Below are 12706 nucleotides of genomic sequence, written 5' to 3' on the forward strand. Positions count from 1 at the left end.
AGTCCCCAGCACCTCCACTAAAAAAAGTAATAAAAAATTTTAACCTAATTACCCTCCCCGCCCACCCCTCAAAACAAGAAGATGGGGAACCTATCTGCAGCTGTGGGCCGTGAAAGTTTCCAGAGATCACAAAAATAGACCAAGAAGAAAAGTCACAGCACCCTGATGCACAACCCTGGAGGCTGGAGGATCCCATAGGGTTTATTCAGGGTGATGAAATGAGATTAGAAAAAGCTGGGGTTCAGTTTCATTAAGTGAAGAGGACAGAAGCGAAAGAATCAATGTTCATTTTGGCTGAGGGTCCCACCATTTGTAATTTTGGGGCTTCCTCATTTCCTTCTTTTTTTTTCATCTCTCATAAAATGATAAGTTTGATAAGAAAGAGGCCCAGACCTGCTTTGTTCTCCATTATGTCCCCAGCACCCAGTTCAGGGTCACATTATCATTTAAGAATGAACTAAGCTGCCACAGAAAACTAAACCAACAATAGGTTAAACTAATAAAATTCTACTTTCTCATGGAGTAGGACATCTGGAGATAGGTTCAGTGGCTTAATGTTTATGTCTCTGTACTTGCCTTGCTCTTTCCCTCATGGTGGCAAGATGGCTGCAAGCACCTGCCATCTCATCCATGTTCAGGACAGGAAAAGAGGAGAGGAGAAAAAGCTGTATAAGTTCTATCTGTCCCATTTTATGAGGAAGCAGAAGCTTTCCCAGAAGTTGCCCCAGCAGATTTCCACTTATATCTAAGGGGCCAGAGCTAAACACTAGGAGCCACCCATACCTGCAGTGATGATGGGGAAAGCGTATGTGTTTGGCTTTCCAGCCTCTATCGTGGGGAGAGCAGAGGAGAATAATTTTTCAGGATGGCTTTGGGGTAGCTGATCTCCAGGGGGTTCTGCAAAGGGATGATGATGAGGTGTGTACACCTGGAGTCAAGGACTTGGGAAGGTGAGAAGTGAGAGGCAGCTGGAGAGATGGGTGGAAGCCAGATTGCAGAGGATCTTAAAGGTCCTAGTTCTACATTCTCACTTCTGAGCCAATGCACATGACTCGGGAGCACTTTGCTGCCTCTCTTCCCAGTGTCTCCTGCTTCCACCCCCTCCCCTTTCTCCCCTTTAATAACCCCCAGCAGTGGAGCATCGTCAGATGGACAAGGGTGAGCTTTCAGTCTCCTGTCTCCTCCCCACTGTCAGGACACAGAGATGACAGGATGGTGTCGATACAGTGAAGTAAGAAAGGGTCTAAAGCCAGGGAAGTAAGTTGTTTATCCTCACTCTGGATTAAATAATGAAAAATAGAACAACAGAAACCAAGGTCACTAATTGCCAGCCTACAGACTATTAAAGCAATCTTTTTATCCAATTCCAGCCCACTTTCTTGTCAATCTTTTTCCCAGAATAGAAGTTGAAGAAAAGATCCTCTGGTCCTACCCCATACCTCCTCTCCCTAGGGTCTGGAGTAGAACATATGGCTAATATTTTAGACGGTTGTATAATCAAGTTGGAAAACAGTAAACAGTAGAGTAGAGATATTGGCAAATATTCAAACTATGTTCTACGTGTAACGCTTGGGATGACAGCCTTTTAAGGCTGCAGCCTCTCTGGAACTGCGTACATCAGGATGCTCTACCTCCCACCGCAAACCATCTTCCGGTGCCATGAATATCTTTTTATGTTTTGTGAGCACCACCCAATAAACTTTGTCCTGCACGTACCACAGCTTAATTCCACACACTCCTGCTTACGTGGGTGCTGACGGGCCATCGGGTGATTGTGTATAAACACAATGGAACACTGGGCTGGGCTCAAGGAGTTGGTCATCGCCTATTTCAGGAAGACCGCCTTCATTTGTATCTGGCTTCTCCACTCTTGAGTAATGTTACTTTGATCTTGAGCAACAGTCATTAAAGCTTCATAGGATGCCACATTGCTGGGTATTTATTTGGTTGAGTGCCACGGATTTTGCCTTTAAATCTATGTTCTTGACTAGCTCTAGGTTTTTCCTGTAGAAGTATTTGGTTTCTATAGCAACCATCATTCTCTAGGAATTAAGAGACTGACCCAAGCAATATGCACACATGCAGAATCATGAGTTCCTCATCCTCCAGCAGCACAAGCAAGAATAGATGCCGGTTCCCTGAAGATGCTCCCCGCTCTCCTGCTCCAGGCCTTCGCCCACACTGCCCCACACCACGAATACCCCCCTCCCCAGCCTCCCTACCCAACCTCTACCCATCCTGAACCCCAGCTCAGGAGTCTGGCTTCTTCCCTGATCCCTGCAGTTGCACCCGTCTGCCTTTGTGATTTGTAGTCCCCACGTCACCCCCACAGCATAAGGGTATGTGTACAGCAGGTGCTAGCTCTAACGGATGTGGACTAGTTTGAATTTTTTTAAATAAAAGCTAATATGTATTAAGCATTCACCGTGTCCCAAGCACTATGCAAACTCATGAAACGAATGACTTTCCTTATTAGACGCAACAATCCCACGAGGCCATCACAGGCGAGGCCATCACAGGCACGGCCATCGCTACCCAATTTACAGATGAACTGGGGCCGCCCGGGGAGGTTCATGAACACACTCCCGGCTCCACAGATGGTACCTGACAGAGCCAGAATCTGAATCCGGGCAGTTTCACTCCCAGACCCAATACTACTAAACACTCTGTTCAACATCTGTTTTCCTTGTCTGGCAAGAAAGGAAATGAGGCAGAATGTGACTCTACAAGTGAGTGCACTGGGTGGATGCTCCCTCCTTCCTGGCTAATTTATTCTGAGGCTCAACCAAAGTGGCAGTGACATAATCCCTGTCTGTGGGGCATATACCGCTGCCTGCAATGAAGATGAACAAAACCCATGAATTTAAAACTCCAGAAACAGCACAGATACCCAGCCGCAACCTGTGTGCCACCTGCCACACCAACATCCCTGCCTGTCTTCTCTCCCTCTAGAGACTAAAATTCAGCTAAAAGAAGTTCTTCTGCCACCAAAACAAACACAAGGATGACTGTCCCTCCTGAAATAATGTCTACGATATACGTACTTTTTTCCCTCCAGTTTCAGTGAGAAATAATTGACACACAGCACTGTGTAAGATGTGCAGCACCGTGATCTGACTTATGCGCAGCAGGACATGATCACCACGGTAAGTTTAGTGAACAACCATCATCTCATATGGAAACAACATTGAAGAAAGAGAAGAAAATGTTTTTCCCTCTGATAACTTAGGATTTACTCTCTTAACAGCTTTCATATATAACAGGCATCAGTGTTAATTATATCCCGTTGTGCATTACATCCCTAGCACTTACTTATCTTGTAACTGGAAGTTTGCGCCTTTTGGCTGCCTTTACCCAATACCCTTTCCCCCCACCACCACCTCCAACATATGTGCTTCTGAATATGTCATGCATGTTTGTAACCCTCAGAGCGCTTTCTTACAGGCTGCCAGACTGCGGGCTCACGCAGGGCGTTTGTGGTGTAAGCAGAGTGGGTTCTATGAACAGAGGCACCTAAACCAGAGGCAGAGCCCAGTGGAGCCTCAGCCATTCTAAGAATCAAGAGGACTCTCTAGCTCTCGGATGTACCTGCAGGGCTCCATGGAGGAAGGAGGGCTTGGGGTTCGGTTTTATTCTTAGGAGAAGCAGCTCGGTGGGCAGTGGCGAACACCATCCTTGCCTCCTTACCTCTCTGGGAGGATGAGGTATCCCACCTCCCATCCAAGGTCAGTCCTCTCACCTGTGCCGGAGACTAGATCTCTCACTTCCTTCAGAATTCCAGTCTCATTTACTCTGTCCTCATGATTTCAGTCTTTCCCTCTTCCCTGGCACTTGCCTCTTACTGTATAATCATGCTCACTCACACTCTCCAATTTAAACAAAGAAAAAACCTTTCCTCAGTCCCATCTTGCTTTCCACCTCCATTCTCTCATTTCCTCCACAAATTGCCCTACCAATTCCTTTCCCCACGAAGCGTCCAGTTCTTTTCCTCTCCATCACTCCACTCACAGGCAGGTACTTTCTCTGAAGTTGATCTTCATCCGCCAACTCCAGCAGGCACACTTTGGTCCTCACCAGGTTGGATGCTCCCCGGTACCTGTTGACACTCACACCTCTCCCTCCCACTTGAGTTCCTCCTTTGGCATCTGTGACCCATCAGTTTCCAGGTGCAGTTACCTGAGACCACTCCCCTACTTCCTTCATTGGCTTCTGTCTCCCTCCCAGCCCTTAAATGTCAGGGTTCTCTGAGTGGGTGGGGGGGGGACATATTCTGTCCTCTTATTACTGCATCGCATTGCTCTGCACACTCTCCCAAGATGAGCCCATCCATGTCAGTTCAGATGATGCCCACGGATTCAGCGACCATCCACGTCCTGGTGACTCCCAAGGATTCACTTCCAGTCCATCTCTCTTCCTGACTTAATTTTCCTGTGTGTCCAATCTCCTTTCAAAATGTGACCCTCATGCATGTGAAAGTAAGAAATGGGTTCGTTGCTCAGACATACACTGAACTCTCCCTCTCACAGTGACACAAAAACATAAAAGCTTCAGGGGGGTGGGGAGGGATAAGTTGGAAGTTCGAGATTTGCAGATACTATTATATATAAAATAGATAAACAACAAGTTTATCCTGTGTAGCACAGAGAACTATATTCAATATCTTACAATAACCTATAATGAAAAAGAACAAGAAAAGGAATATATGTATGTGTATGTGTATGTATGACTGAAGCATTATGCTGTACATCAAAAGTTGACACAACATTGTAAACTGACTATACTTCAACAAAAAAGAATGCAAAATAAACAGAAGCTTTGAAATAATCACTTGAAAGGGCTCATAAAAGAATTGATAAGATCTAGTCTCTTTCAGGGGTCTCTTGCTGGTAGGAAGGGAGGTAGAAGTATTAACTTGTTCTTCAAGTTACACATACCTCAGAGCATATAAATCTCAAGTATTGGTCAGCATGTCTCACCAATTAAATGTGACTTTCCTGAGTACTGATATTTAGAGTTGTTCATTTTTGTACTCAGCTCCCAGCAGAATACCAGGACACAGCAAAAGCTCAGTGGATGGTTGTGGGGTGAATAAAGGAAGGAATGTGTTCTCCAACTCATGCAACTGCTGAAAGCAGGCTGGGAAATGAGGATGGAGGGGGCTGGCCTGTCTGCCTGTTTGCCATCCAGCTTGGTACACATCTACCAGGCCAGCAGGAAGTTGAGCATACAAGGTTCATTTATTTATTTCAGTGGAGGCACTGGGGATTGAACCCAGGACCTCGTGCATGCTACGCATGCACTCTACCACCGAGCTGTACCCTCCGCCTAAAATAAAATTACTCTTAGAATAACATCTGTACTCCTTAAAATATAAAGCCTGGGGCTCCCCAGCCCCCGCAACCATTGCCGCTCCCTCTACACTCACCTACTCGCCGTGGTCCCGCTGGCCATTGTGCAGGCTCCTTCCTCTGTCTAGAGCTCTCTTACCCCTCATTTCACAAAGCTTCACTCAGCTTCAATATCTCTTTCTCTGAAAGGTCTTCTCTGACCCCCTTGCTAGTGTACGCACAGAATATTTACTGTTTTCATTACCTGCTTACCCTCTACCCACCCCAGACTGTAAGCAACTTGAGACTTGTAACCAAGTCTCGCGTGATGTGATATTGTAATAGGGAAGAAACTTTGTATTCTATTGCAGGTTAATCACTAAAGGGATGTTGCTAATAAGCTTAAATTATACCCATCTCTGAGAACCCTGCCTGCCAGGTAGTGAGCATTAAACTAAAATACCTTTGTTTAGCTCACAGGAAGCATCCTGACCAGGCTCACCTGGGAATGGCTGCAGGAAGGAAGAAATTAACGCATCCCCTCCAGAGTCTGGCCTGAACCAGGACTTTACTCCCTCCCCTTTTAATATAAAAGAAGCCTGCATTCTACCTCAGGGAAAATGGTTCCTTGGGACACAAATCCACGACTTTCTCAGTCTGCTGGCTTTCCAAATAACGTCGCTATTCCTTGCCCGAATAACTCATCTCTCGATTTATTGGCCTGTTGTGCAGCAAGCAGTACGAACTTGGACTCGGTAACATCTCAAGTGCAGGCATGGTGGCTGGCACAAAATAGGTGCTCAAAAAAAGTCATTAGAAGAATAAATGAGCTAATGAATGAATTCATGCCAACAATATAATTCTCAGGAGAGGCTCTAGGAGTAAATAAATTGCCTACTTTAATATGTAAAACTAACATTTGAATTTAATGTAATACTTTGTATGTTGATAATTAAGATACAAAAATCCTTTAAAATTCATAGTATTGTTAGATTAAGCAGTCTTTCTCACTTAACATTTGGTTTGGTTTATACCATCATTTTGCTTTCAAAACTCTTTAACTCAGCCCAGGCCAAATTATCACAAAAATTGTTTTTCCTTTATGTAAATATACCCACAGGGAAGAGGAAATAATTATTAAATTCAGAGGGATCAAGACAAGGAGCAAGTTCAAGGCAAATATCCAGACCCAAGTCAGAGTGTGAGCCAGCACTCACTTGCTGAGACTGATTTTTTTTAAGCTTTTTTTTTTTAACCCCAACCCACAATCAGAAATACATTTTACCTCTGAACCCAGTACAAGCATTTGCATGCATGCACACACACATGTGTAAAAATGTTTTATGAAATTATATTTCCCATTAATACCAATGGTAAAATAAAAGCATAACAGAGATAATATTGCATAGTATTTTATTGATATGTCTATAGAATATGAAAATTCAAAATAAACAATACAGGAACAAAAATTAAGACATGATACGTATTTAGCTTACCTGTGTGTAAATTCATCCCCATGGACTGAGAACAAAGCAGAAGGTACATCTGGTAAATCATCAGACCCGGTTTTTAAATCTAACCGAAACTGAACCCTAAAAATTCACCCAAATAGGTTGTTGTGATTGGTAACATAGAAATACTCTCTATGTAGCACTGGAAATTTTTCTTTAATATTAATCCAGATGATAAACATTATGTCTTTTAATCATTCTTCAGTCTATGAATTAAATGCAGTCCTGTATCCTCTTCATTGTTCATCAAGTTTAATTCAGTTATTGATTCAGAGTTTGAAAAGCAAATAGATCTTTTATTCAAATGTTTTTCTTTCAAGCTTCATGTTTTCCTCTAAAAAGCAATGATTGTGACTTTGAGAGAAAAGTGAGATGGAACAATAGATATCTCTAACTTTATTTCATTCAAACTGATTTCATAATTTTCCCATCTATGTGTTGCAGTCATGTTGGGAATATTCAGCGGCTAGAATAATTCTGCTTATAAGGAAAATTTTAAGATTTTGGCATGAGCATCCTTTTGACAGAAGGCTGGTGCCTCTGGGATTATCTGATCCTATAGGGATGCACACCTTTGGCTTTGACGAGGTTGTTTTAGAACTCTGGAAATTAACTTGAAGGAAACTCATAGCAATGCAAGTAAGCCTTGCATTTGACATGTACATAAATTCTGTTTAGCGAAGGTTCAGCTGAACTGCTGGAACAAGAGAATCCACTTCCCAGCTGGCTTTTCCATTCCCACGTGTGGTGCTGTGGCCATGACGGCGGGAAGGCCGGTGCTGTTGGGAGGACCTACATGTGGTCCCTTGTGTGACTTGGGATTCTCAGAACAAGGCAGCTGTGTCTCAGGAGACAGCATCCAGAGACCGAGTATTCCAAGGGACCAAAGCTGACGCTGCAAGTCCTCTTTTGACCTAGCCTCGGCAGAATTCGCACATCATCACCCCCACCCCATTTTATTGGTTACGAGAGAATCACTAAGGGCAGCTGAGATTCAGGCAGAAGGGAATTCGATTCCATCTCTTGATGAATTACAGCCATCTCGTAAAACTGCCACGTCCTTTGGAATCCTTGATAGTGTCTGACATGGTAAAATACATCATGATTTTCTTCCAAAACTGTAGTTAAGATTGTCCAAAAATCAGTTAAACGTGCATTTTTATTATCCAAATATCATGTCCCAAAATAGTTGCCAAGTGAGGTGGTACCAAAGTTTCATGATGAATAAACTATGGTTGTTAGTCATTTCAAACAATTTTTACTAACTCAGTCGTATTTTCTGGTCATATTTATTGTCTAAGCTTATAATTCCTTTACAATTCTTCTGGTTTAAATAATAGTGAATTAACAATATATATTTCTGGCAGGGAGGGTATAGCTCAGTGGTAGAGCACGTGCTTAGCATGCATGAGGTCCTGGTTCGATTCCCCAGTACCTCCATTAAAAAAATAATAAATAAATAAACCTAATTACCTCCTCCCTAAAAAAAATTTTTTTTTTTAGAAAAAACAATACTTTCCAACTTGGAGATCATATCTAATCCAGTTGTGAGTGTAATTAAATTTAAACAGCACAAGAAATCCTCTATAAAAATCATTTTGTCACTCATACCAGATCTAACAAAAAGTGTTGGCAATTTATATTAGTGTTTTTATCAAGCTGAATCACAACCCCTAGATCATACTATAATTGCATTAAAACATTGCTTCTTTATGTTCTGCAGTAGTATGGATATGATGAGATATTATGGGATACTAAGAGGTATAATTTTTAATTTGTCAGCTGATTTATCATTTTATCATCAAAAATCATATGTACTATTCCATACATCCAGGAAGAATAATTTTTAGCAGCTGTGACCCATTTTCTCTTTTTGTCTCCTAATATATTGCTAAATAGATGATTATAAGGCTCTTTCATTAATAGTAGATAACAACTTAGAAATAATTGATAAATTTACATATTTTTCCTTCATAAACATGTGAAGGACTTATCAACAGAATATCCTGTTATTTTCTGGGTGTGTTTTTAATTTTGAAGATTTTCAGTTTTCATTTGTAAAAATTTCATTACAAATTATATATCAAGTTTCTCGTTTTTGTTAAGCTTTGCATGTTTTATTAAATCATATTTAAACAATCTTCATTATAAGGTCTTGCGTCTACTTCTTTTTCAGAAAGCAGCTCAAATAAAATAAAAGTTTTTATTAGTCAACATTTTTCTCAACATTGTTGTGTTTACATTTCCAGATCCAGCAGCTGAACTTGAACGTATTTCTGTATATTTCCCATCATCTGTTCTCTTCTAATAATGATAAAAAAAATCCATATAAGAGCAATGTATATTATTAGTTCAATTAAAATGATATAATAACAACAAGGTCCTACTATATAGCACAGGGAACTATACTCAATAGCTTATAAGAACCTATAATGACAAAGAATATATATATCTGTATAACTGAATCACTACACTGTACACCAAAAACTAACAAAACATTGTAAATCAATTCTACTTCAATAATAAATAAATAAACAAATGTTTTAAAATGGAAAAAAAATGTTAAGGTTATAATAGCCACAAACTGGAAAATAGTCAGGTAACTTCCTTTCCATGAGCCGAGGCTCCAAGCCCCCAGTACCTGAATATTCATAAATCATCCTCAGTTGAGAATCTTGACAATTTGCTAACCCAAATAAAACATTGCGGTTCTTCACAACTAGCTACACATGGTAATAATATACAATTAAACTGCACAGTCTTAACATCCTGATAGGAAATTGATCAAGTTAGCCATCACATAACAGAAAATTGAAGGAGATGCCCAGAGCCAGCTGCATAATGAAAACGCAGGACCCTGATGGACATAAGTCAATCCTCCCTTTCCAAGGGCCCACCACCCCAACCCATGTCAGACAGGGGAGCCCAGCTGGGACAGGGGCAGAAATGGAGAAAGCAGGTGACCCGGGGCACCAAAGGGTGGTATGGAGGGAGTGCCTGAGAACCTGTCCCAGGAAGACCGGGAGGCCATGAGACACAGAGACAATGGACGGGAGGCAGGGTCGTGCATGAGCCGAGGCTCCAAGCCCCCGGTACCTGCTCCACTGTCCCATCTGACTTCACTTAGAAAACACAGATTCAAAGATTAAATTATTAAGAACTTCCAGATGGTGACGGCAGCACATTAGACCCCAAGCACAGGACGCTTCTGCATGTTGGGCCCTGACCCACCGCACTTGTGGCTCCCGCATGAAGCCAGCCCTGGAGAGGCCAATGAGCAAGAGAGCCAATGATGTTCCTGGCCAACACACCCCATCTCATAGAGCCGGTCCTCATACAGTTGCCAGCACAGCTGCAGGATGAAGGGTATGTGATGCGCTCTCCTAATCCATCCTTTTTTATTTCCAGTCATGACCCACGTGTCTTGTCTAAGGGCTTGTCTCTCTTCGGGTCTGTCCCCACGAGTTGGGAAGTGTCAGGGAAGCAGCAAGAATGGGATCAGGAGTCAGGCAACGCAGGCCCTCTCCCTTAACATCCCACACCTGGGGTACATCCCTTCATCTCTCTGGTCCTCTGCTTCCTTATTGTTAACTTCCTCATCTTATAATGCTGGCTTCCTTATTATTAATCATTAATAAAAGGGTCAGACTAGGTCACCTCTAACATTCTCTCCGGCTCTGTTTCTGGGAGAAGAAAACAACTCAAATACATGTTTGGCGAAAGACATTTGGCCTCTTGACTGTTTTATCTCCACTTTTAATGGATTTGTCAGAATTAACATACTTTGATTCATCAAAGTATCTGAGCTGTTTGGTGTGATGTTGTCGCCACACAAAAGACAAAAGGCAGGAGGTGTGAGTAATTTGCATGTGTGCGGGCAATGGGAGCTCGCATTTCCTTAAGGCCTAGAGCAGACAGGCTCATTCTATAACCACAGGTTTTAAAATAACAATAATTAGTACCTGAGACAGTTCTTTTATCTAAGGTGCTCAAAGGGCTCTGTGGTCATTAACCCATTAATTCACCTGCCTCAAGCCATCAGGAGGTCAGGAGGAATCTCCTTAGAAGACCAGCACGCCAGGAACTAAAACCTCAAAACAGTGAAGAATGACCATGACTGAAGGTCATCAGAAGGGGTGGGAGGAGGGACGGGGTAACCAAAATAGTCCTCTTGGAAGAATTAAATGGGGAATTCCTCCTGTTCGTCAACTAACAGCAGTTTCACCACTCACTAGGGTCTCTGAGTGAATTCTCCTGGATGTCACATTTCATCATCTGGAAAATCTCTCTACCCTTCATGTAAACTTTAGATGAGCTTTTACAGCTCCAGACAGATGGTGATTATGCCCAAAGCAAGGAAAGGGGAGGACTCTTCTCCCTAGAACAGTCTTATCCAGAAGGGGAAAAAAAAAATGGCTTTTCAAAGTTCAGGAGTCTCTAATGACAGAACACAACTTCAGAATGCATTTGCCCAGGGTTTGTTAAGATTCTGATTTCTTTGCAGGTGGTTTCCATTAAAAAGCATTTGTTGGAAAACCACGCTGCTAAAAAGCACCTTCACATGGCCTGAAATTCTATCATTAGAATCCTTCAATTAATCAGCCCATCCATCACCTAGCAGGTGCTCCACTCAGGTCCATGTGCCATGGGGACCAAAAAGGTGGACCCTGACCCCCAACCAACTACAAATCTAATCAAGGGGTAAGACAATCGCAAATAAAATTATTGATACACTTATTATTTATTATTTTACATCCATGTGTTGCTTATATTCATGAATAAATTGAGCAATGCAAATAAAATGGCAGAAAATACTATTTCCATCATTTGTGTGGAACAGTGCAGACCCTAGGAGTGGTAGATTTCCCGGGAGGAGTGGTCAGTGGGAGCCAGAGGGATCAGAGAAAGCAGGAAGCTCACAGAGGAGGTAAGGTGAATTCAACCACAGAGGGAGGGCAAGTACTTGGGTAAGAAACAGGATCCATGGGAATAAAACAAAAAACTCAGGGCCGAGGCCACATCTAAGAGAAGGCGAGCAGATGGGAGCTTGTCTCCACATGAGGCAGCAGGAAAACCAACCTGAATAAAACACAGGGCCAGGAGTCCTGAAAGAAGCATGGCTGGACGTGGAAGAGGCCAGATCACAGAGGGACCTGGAACCAGGCCAGCAGGTACTGATTAAGGGTCTTCAGAAGTCCTCTGTCCAAATGCCAATATCCAGGAAGAGGACCAAGGGGTAAGTAAATTTGAAGGGGGCTGGGGGCGGCCTGCGGCCGGTACAGACGGGCTACTGCTGCGTGCTCCGTCAGTGCCACCGCTGGAGGAGAGGGCTGTGTTATACCAGTACCAGCGGGAACTTTGTGTTGCCAGTTCTTCCATCTTCGGCGCTGGGAATGCCTCGATGCAACAGGAACCAGAAAAAGTGCATTCTGATGGGGGGTGGGGGGCGAGGAGAGCGGGAATTATACCAGAGGCTTCAGCACCACCAGGAAGAACTGGTCCAGGTGGGGGTTCACACCTGATGGGTGGCCAAAGTCTGAGGAGGGACTTCCAAAGGAGACAAAAAGAAAGTGGCAGAGGAAAGAGACGGATTTCCCCTTACTCACCATGCTGCCAACCCCTGGCCCTTTAAATGCATATAACCCTCCTTTATGGCCCAGGAAAGCCCTCATTCCTTTGGAATGGAGGCTCTTTTGGATCTTATGATCCAAACCAAGTTGTAGGGAAGACTCCGGAGAAGGCTTTTGAGGGAGAAGTTCAGAAGAAGAATGAAGTGTCCTCCCGTGAGGCCAGTGGAGGGCCTCCTGCAGCCTCTGATCACATGGGAGCCTGTGGGAGAGAAGCAGTCTTTCCTAAATTCACCCCCCT

At 43.1% G+C, this 12706-nt stretch overlaps 1 long non-coding RNA gene across 1 annotated transcript; it reads right to left on the reverse strand.

Moving 5' to 3' along the window:
• Positions 1 to 8939: 8939 nt before the first annotated feature.
• Positions 8940 to 10443, reverse strand: LOC116661278. The gene is made up of 2 exons (XR_004317102.1): positions 10070 to 10443; positions 8940 to 9142 (listed from the first exon to the last, which is right to left on the reverse strand). It is a non-coding gene; the product is annotated as an uncharacterized LOC116661278 (long non-coding RNA).
• Between the last annotated feature and the right edge of the window lie 2263 nt (positions 10444 to 12706).

This window comes from Camelus ferus, chromosome 34 (genome assembly GCF_009834535.1).
Source record: "Camelus ferus isolate YT-003-E chromosome 34, BCGSAC_Cfer_1.0, whole genome shotgun sequence".
In the NCBI taxonomy this organism is placed as follows: Eukaryota; Metazoa; Chordata; class Mammalia; order Artiodactyla; family Camelidae; genus Camelus; species Camelus ferus.